General features: G+C 45.8%; 1 protein-coding gene across 5 annotated transcripts in view; it reads left to right on the forward strand.

Moving 5' to 3' along the window:
- Positions 1-7,096, forward strand: part of LOC142785328 (uncharacterized) — a 147,256-nt gene that overhangs the window by 84,560 nt on the left and 55,600 nt on the right. The window contains exon 3 of one of the 5 annotated variants that reach the window (XR_012888917.1): positions 1,884-2,609. The exons of the other annotated variants lie outside the window; for them this stretch is intronic. The gene's annotated coding sequence lies outside the window, so the exon portion shown is untranslated. Of the gene's footprint in view, positions 1-1,883; positions 2,610-7,096 lie in introns of those variants that run through there. 5 annotated transcript variants of the gene reach the window in all.

Here is a 7,096-nt window from a genome sequence, read left to right on the forward strand (position 1 = left end):
TAATAATTCTCTGACACTTGATGACATCATACGCTTGTAGAATTTCGCATTTCCACATTTTTGGCCTACCAATACTTCGAACCAGGGCCGTATCAAACCATTCAATTTATCAGCTGAGATAATCAGAGACTAATATACGGCACTGTGGACGTGAATAAATAAATCTAAGTAATATGCAGAAATTATTTCGCCGAGGCCAGCCAGGTGGCGGAAAGTTATGCAAATAGCTCCATAATTTTTTGATGCACCGAATACTTGCTTGAAAGTTGCACTGTCAGAATAGCGAAGCGTTTCCCTGTGTAGAAAGCACACCATATTCCCCTCCTTCCCCTGGAGCTAGGAGTTCTCAATTTGGAACCTCATTATAGCATAGGTTGTTTCGGGAATACAGGAATTTACGAACTTGAAGTCTATGCCTTAGGTTACAGGGCCTTTCGGAAGCAATGTAATTCGATGTTTTTTTTTATGCGCTCGAAAGAGTTGTGCCTATCCTTGGGCATTCGAGACGCCGGAGGAGTGAGACTTGTGTTTATCACCTCTTGTGAGATGGCGGATGGTGCCTGCCCAGCAGGAACGTTCCCACAAGTTTTGAATCTAACTGCAATTGCAGTTAACTGCACTTTCATTGGTCCGGGGTCCCACAGACTTTCAACTCTGCTGGCCCTTTTTAGTGAGAGACGGAGCAGTAGAGGCTACTCTACAAGCTGGGACCGCTGATGGTGTGGTCGCGGTCACAGTGTGTGCAATGTTGGCGGGCGCAGTAGGACGTGGCGCGGCGCTCCAGCGCTTAACATCTGAGCAGGAAGAAGTGGACTGATGGAGTGGTGCGAACCATTTACGTGCATCTTGGAAGGACAAAGTGAATTAGACTTTCTACTTCACGATTTGTTTTTGTTCTTTTTTTAAGTTGGGCACCCTCGCCAGTAGGCAGGATGGTCTGCTTCACAGTTCACACAACCGATTGTTGAACTTCAAGTGTCCGATGAGTGCTCGTTACATGCACACTTTTCACAAGTAGGGCGCCCTCTGCAGATTAGCGATCCACGTCCAAAGCACTGGCATTTGAAACATCGACGAGGATTCGGCATATTGGGCGTGACACGGAGCTTACAGTAGCCGGTTTCAATTGATCGGTGTAAGTCCCTGATACCGAAGGTAATAAATACGTGTTGGTTGAGTATTTCCTTATTGTATCGTCATATAATTACTTTCTGGACCTTACTACATTCTGGTCGGGCCATTATATTACACTTAAAAAGGACCGTATTAAAGTTTTGGGGTCATCTGGGGGCGTCGCTATCATAGTTAATCAAGGTGTAGCATGAACACATCTTTATGCAGTGGCTGTTGAAGCAGTTCTTGTGAATAAACTTTTCAGCATCTCCCCTCTTCACTTACCTCCACAGTATCATCTTGGAGAACATGAATCCCCATCGTTGACAGATGAACTGCCAAAATCTTGTGTGGTCCTTGGGAACTTGAATGCACATGGCTGTCTGTGGAGGGATTCTCGCTGTGACGCATGAGGCCACCTAATTGAACGGTTCCTGTTCTCCTTCTGTGCAAGTGTATTGAACCGGAAAGAACACACAACTCGGCAACAAGACGTACTTGTTCACATACCTCCGCATGGTATCTTCATCACTCCTGTCCTTGCTTCCAGTGGGAAGTTATCTATCATCCCATCAGAAGTGGCCTGTTTCCCGTCGTGCTAACGTCACCGCTATCAAATCACCACTATCAATCAAGCCACTATCAAATTGCTGCTATCACATCAAATCAATTGGGGACAGTTTCACAAGGTTGCCTGCTTAAGTTGGACTGACATATCGTGTTTGAGCATATAGATGCGACTGTGCGGTACTTTACGGCCTTTCTAACAGACGCTGCAGCTCAACGCATCCCACAAACGTCCGGACTGGCCACGCACGACATGTCCCATGGTGGAACAATGAATGCCGAATTGTGCACAAGAAACGTAATAAAATATGTGGATTGATCCGGGAATTTCCTACAGCGGTGAACTTTGCAAACATCATCAATATAAATTCACTTGAGGGTAAGATTTGGAACAAGGTAAGTAGCATAAAACGGAGACAGACACAGCAAATTTTCATGAAAATCAGAAATAGGAACCCGGACGTTGTGTTCAATTTTACTTGAACACGCTCTTTCGAGAGATGCAATAAATGAGGCGCTAATAAAGCGACAAAAACATAATAAAAATAAAACCCTCATGGCCTGTTAGTGTCTTTGTCCGCCCGGACGTATCAGTGGCTAGGGTGCTTGGCTGCTGACCTGAAGGTCGAGGGTTCGATTTCGACCATGGCGGTAGCATTTTACGCTAGAGACCCGTGTACTGTGCGATGTTAGTGCACGTTAAAAAATAGCAGATTGTCTAAATTTTCGGAGCCCTCCATTACAGCGTCTCCCATAAACGTATGTCTGTCTTGGGACGTAATACCCCACATATCATTATACGATAGTACGCTAGAAGTTCAAAATATTTTACATGATTTAGGATTTAGGAAGGTCCAGGATTTCATTACCATAACAGTATTTCTGATGTACAACCGGTGTGAAGACTTCAAAAGCTATAAGTTGCACGTCGACCACTGCGAGAAAAAAAAAAGGTTTCACTGTACCGTGGCTCTCTAGCAGGCATGGAGAACCCTGCAGAAGGGTATATATGCCTAACATTTCAAAAGAACTACTTGAGAAGTTGTTCTCGTCTAGTTAAAAAAAAAAAAGCTGAAATTCTCTGACCTGTGTAACTTCATTGGGTATGGTGTGCTTGTATGTAATGGATTCTATTGGTTCTTTCTTGTTATCCTTTTATTCACTGCGTGTAAGCAAGCAATTCTGTTTATTGTGTGTGTGTTCGTTGGGAATAATTTTTGACTATGCAACACATCGTTGTCACCAGCTCTGTCTGGCCTAGTCGCAAAAGGCCTCGGAGACTTACAGCCCCGTTGTTTTGTACTTTGTACGAATGTGTACACTATTATTATTGTTGTTATTGGTGTTCTCCAAGATAACATGTACTATATAGTAACATTTACTCTTCCAAACCTGAAAACGCTATTCATTTACCGCGATAGGACGCTTAATAAGCGAGAGAAAGAAATAAACAAAAGGAAGGAACAGGGAGGTTTACCTAGAACTGCTTTTCTACCCTCTACAGGGGTGAGGGGGGGGGGGCGTGTTCACCAGTTCGCAGCGGAGTCGGCAGCCACCGAGCTCAAACCTGCGCCGCTTGGGCTTCGTGTTTGGAAGTGTTGTTCGGTTGCAACGGAAGTTTGCGAAGGTGCGATGAAATGGCCGGTCGAACTTGCGGCGATATGAACACTCCGGCGAGTGTAGCAGCGGCAGCTCCGGCACATGACGAAATCGGCAACCTGTTGGTTCACCTGGAAGGCGCCAGAGGCCGTTTCTCTGGAACTTTGATCAACTACAGCATCCCCTGCACGGCCTCAGAGAACTCACGATGCCAGATTGTTGCCAGCATTCCACTATGGAACGAGTTTCTCTGCTGGCTTGAGCTGGAGCTGCGCGAGTTGTCTGGCGGGAAACTCGCACTCGCGCACGTTCGTAAAATATGTTGTCCGCGACCAACACAAAGCGAAGTGCGTCAGGCCGCCGCCATCTTGTACGTGCTCCTGCGAACGCATAGCTGTGCGACGTCCATTCAGATTCCAAACTACTCAGATGAATCAGAAATAGTCCACTTGTGGAACACCTACCCTCGCACGGACTGTTCAGTAATAGCCGACTTGTGCAGTCCCGTCCTTTGCACGGATGATTCAGAAATAGCCAATTTGTGCAGCGCCGTCCTCTGCAACGTGCTAGATGGAAATCATGCCGTGAAATCAGTGACCTTGGAAGTTTCATCGGGTTCGCTGCAAATAGAACGCGTTTTCTATGTTCTCTTGTCAATGAAGGGCCTAGAGGAACTGCATTGTGAAGTCTCGTCATGGGATAAGGTATTTTCGACCACCATTTCGGCACTTCTCCGTGATTCTGCGACGTTGACCGTTTTCGATGTGATCGCACCGCGCATAGAGAACGCGCACTCGGTGCTCCTGGTGAGAGCACTTGGGGCCAACTCCACATTGCGAGATTTGACGCTAAGTTCCTCAGATGTTGCGGTAGAGCCAGAATTGTTCGTCGCATTTATGAGCAGTACAGTCACGCTGAAGCGCTTGAAAGTTGTTGGAAATCGTTGTGCCGTTGAGTACGATATGCTGAAAAGGATTTTCCAGGGCATGCTGAAGAATTCGACGGTGAGCAGCTTCCTGGAAGCACATGAGCTGTGTGTCCATAAAGCGAACGTGAAGCTAGGAGCTAAGATGCTGGCACAAAACAAGGTGTTACGGAGCTTCAGTCTGTTGCACTGCTCGTATGTGTCTTTTAACATGAGCAGAGAAGAAATAACGGCGGCCAGGAATAGCATCAACGCATCCTAAATAGGGGCACTGTCAAAGAACAACACCCTCGAGCTTATGACCTTGAGTATGAGCATCTGGTCCAATGAGCACTGGGGACACTTCTTTCGCTTTTTGTCTCGTCACGACAGCTTGAAGATGATCACTGTAAATGTGGCCGAACACGAACGTGCTCTTCTGTCTGACGTCGTGAATGAAATAAGAGAAATCGGGTGTCAAGACAAGGTTTCTTTCATGGACTCCTATGGCGACAATAGGTTCTCTCTAGCGGACTGGACGAATTACTCCGAACGGCGGGCGTGTCGACTGGCCCAGGACAAATGCACAGCAAGGGCAGGTTATGAAGAGCTCAGCACATATCCCCCGTTGTCATTTTTGAGACTACAAATGGAGTGGGACAAGGAGCTTGGCTGGCTTTTGGTTGAATTCGTCTCGAAGATGGTCACGATGAAAAAGCTGGATTTGATACTCACCGGGAGAGGGGAGACCAAACTGGACGATTGGTGGCTAGCACTTTCGCAGTCCTTGCTACACAACAGAAGCATCATTTCACCCTGTGGATTCACTTCGACAAGAACAGTATATCCTTGAAAGGCCTTGATTGTGTCGGCGGCGCTGTAGCACGAAGCAAGACGATCCGGAAGCTATGTCTGCTGGCGATTTTTAAAGACGCGGCAACCATCTTTCTTCGAGGCATGAGCGCCGACATCTCCCAGAACTACTCGCTGTGCAGCGCCTGCGGGTTCGTTCCATATGAAGACCACGACTCCAGAAGCCTCTGGTTCGTCGTAGCGAATACAGCACGCAGGAACAGGGGCTATGTGGCACGTGCGGCTCAATTCATGAACCGCAGACGGTGTGACACGTGAGTACGCTATAGGGCTCTCAGTGATTTCGTCTACCGTCAGAATAAACTTTAAAAAGAGGTGCTCATACCAGCTGACAAAGGTCAGACCGAAATGCATTGGATTATAATCAAGTCTTGCATTAGCCAAAGCAACTTAGGCACATTGTAGAACCGCATTCACGTTTGACTGGTCGCTCTCCTAGCGATTCTTGATTGCTTGATCGTGTAATAAATGTCAATCAAATGCGAATATAAGTAAGCTATTGCATCAAGGTAATGCAGGTGAATTAATTCTGAAATAATGTCATATAAGATACTATAGAAAATAAATAATCAGGCCTAATAGAGGGAATGAAATTGGACCTTGCAGCGCGGCGATCAAGTTCCAGCTAGTATAGTATCCGCTTATAGTTCTCAAAGGTAAATCAAAGATATATCATCTGCAGAAGCCGTTATTTTAACAGACTTAAGGATGGATATCATGCGCCAAGGTTTGAAAGGGAGGTACGTTTGAGGCCTAAAATGCCGTAATTGAACGCACGAGAAATGTTTGGGCGAACGAGTGTAATATTATTAAAACAAAGACAAAAAATGAGCGCGACCTGTAAGCGACATATGTTATTGCTTACCATCGTAAAAGGGGGCCTACAGTTTTACATTACCACACATTTGACCTTTTATTTCCGCACGTTTTGCAGAATAAAGTCTCTCTTGTTCTCTAGTGTAGTGAGTAAAGTGCCCTCTCTCGAATCAACACACAAGCAGGTCACACTTTTGGCGGCGCTGAATCAGTTAGCCGGATCGCGAAAAGACGTGACGGCAGGCATGCATCGCATTAGCAGTGTCTAATTGCGTGAAGTCGATTTCGGCACTATCAGTGAGCAAATTACTTATACGTACAAAGCAAACCGCGTGCAGGTCGCATTTTTCTTTCTTTTGGCGTTCATTCTTTCCCCGACGGCTCTACAGTGGTCTGCATTCGCCAAGCGTACGCGCCTTCTCAGGGCGGTGAGATACGACCATCGCGGCGTCCCATTTCGCTGATTCTATAGACTACTTTACGGAGTGTGTTCAACGACGCCCTGTTGGGCTATAAACTTATGCGTTTCGCTCATTCCGCGATTGAACGAACAGTGTTACAGGTAACGCACACGCGTGAAACTAATTTAGTTGGTGCATACGATGTTTTGAAGACCTTATTATTGTGAATTGAAGCCTGCAAAACTTAGAGAACATCAATTTACAGTCCAATATGGTGGCGGCAAAATTTCTCTCGTAAAATAGTCTATAAACCTTTTCAGAAAGGTTCCCTGAGCGCTGCTATTGTTCATGACGTCGGTGGTATTGCCCGTTTTGATAGATCGGATAGATCGGTGTTGTTTGGTGCCACCAGAACAGGCATGACATAGGAAAGAAAGAAAAAAGAGGCAATATAAATAAGCGCTAAAATATGAAAATAAAAAGAATTCCGAGAGTCAGTGTTGCTCGGTAACATGAATGGAAGGCTGTACTTGATAGGGAAATTTAGAAATAAATAATGCTAATGCGACTGCCGATTATCAAAACAAGTATATATCTATATATATGGGGTCCTATGTCCAGGGCTGCACTGGCCTTAGCCACCTGACGGACTTCATGAATGAAGCCACAAATTCCAAGAACAGCCACATATAGGCACTATAAAAAACTCGCAGCCCTTCCTAAGCTCCAATTCATGCCCATCCATCAAAGAAGGGCTATATGACCGCAGAGAACAAACAGGCGTTTGCCTAAAATCTGGTCTCTAGTAAGCAGTGATTCATGA

This window comes from Rhipicephalus microplus, unplaced genomic scaffold, assembly GCF_043290135.1.
Source record: "Rhipicephalus microplus isolate Deutch F79 unplaced genomic scaffold, USDA_Rmic scaffold_21, whole genome shotgun sequence".
NCBI classification, from domain to species: domain Eukaryota; kingdom Metazoa; phylum Arthropoda; class Arachnida; order Ixodida; family Ixodidae; genus Rhipicephalus; species Rhipicephalus microplus.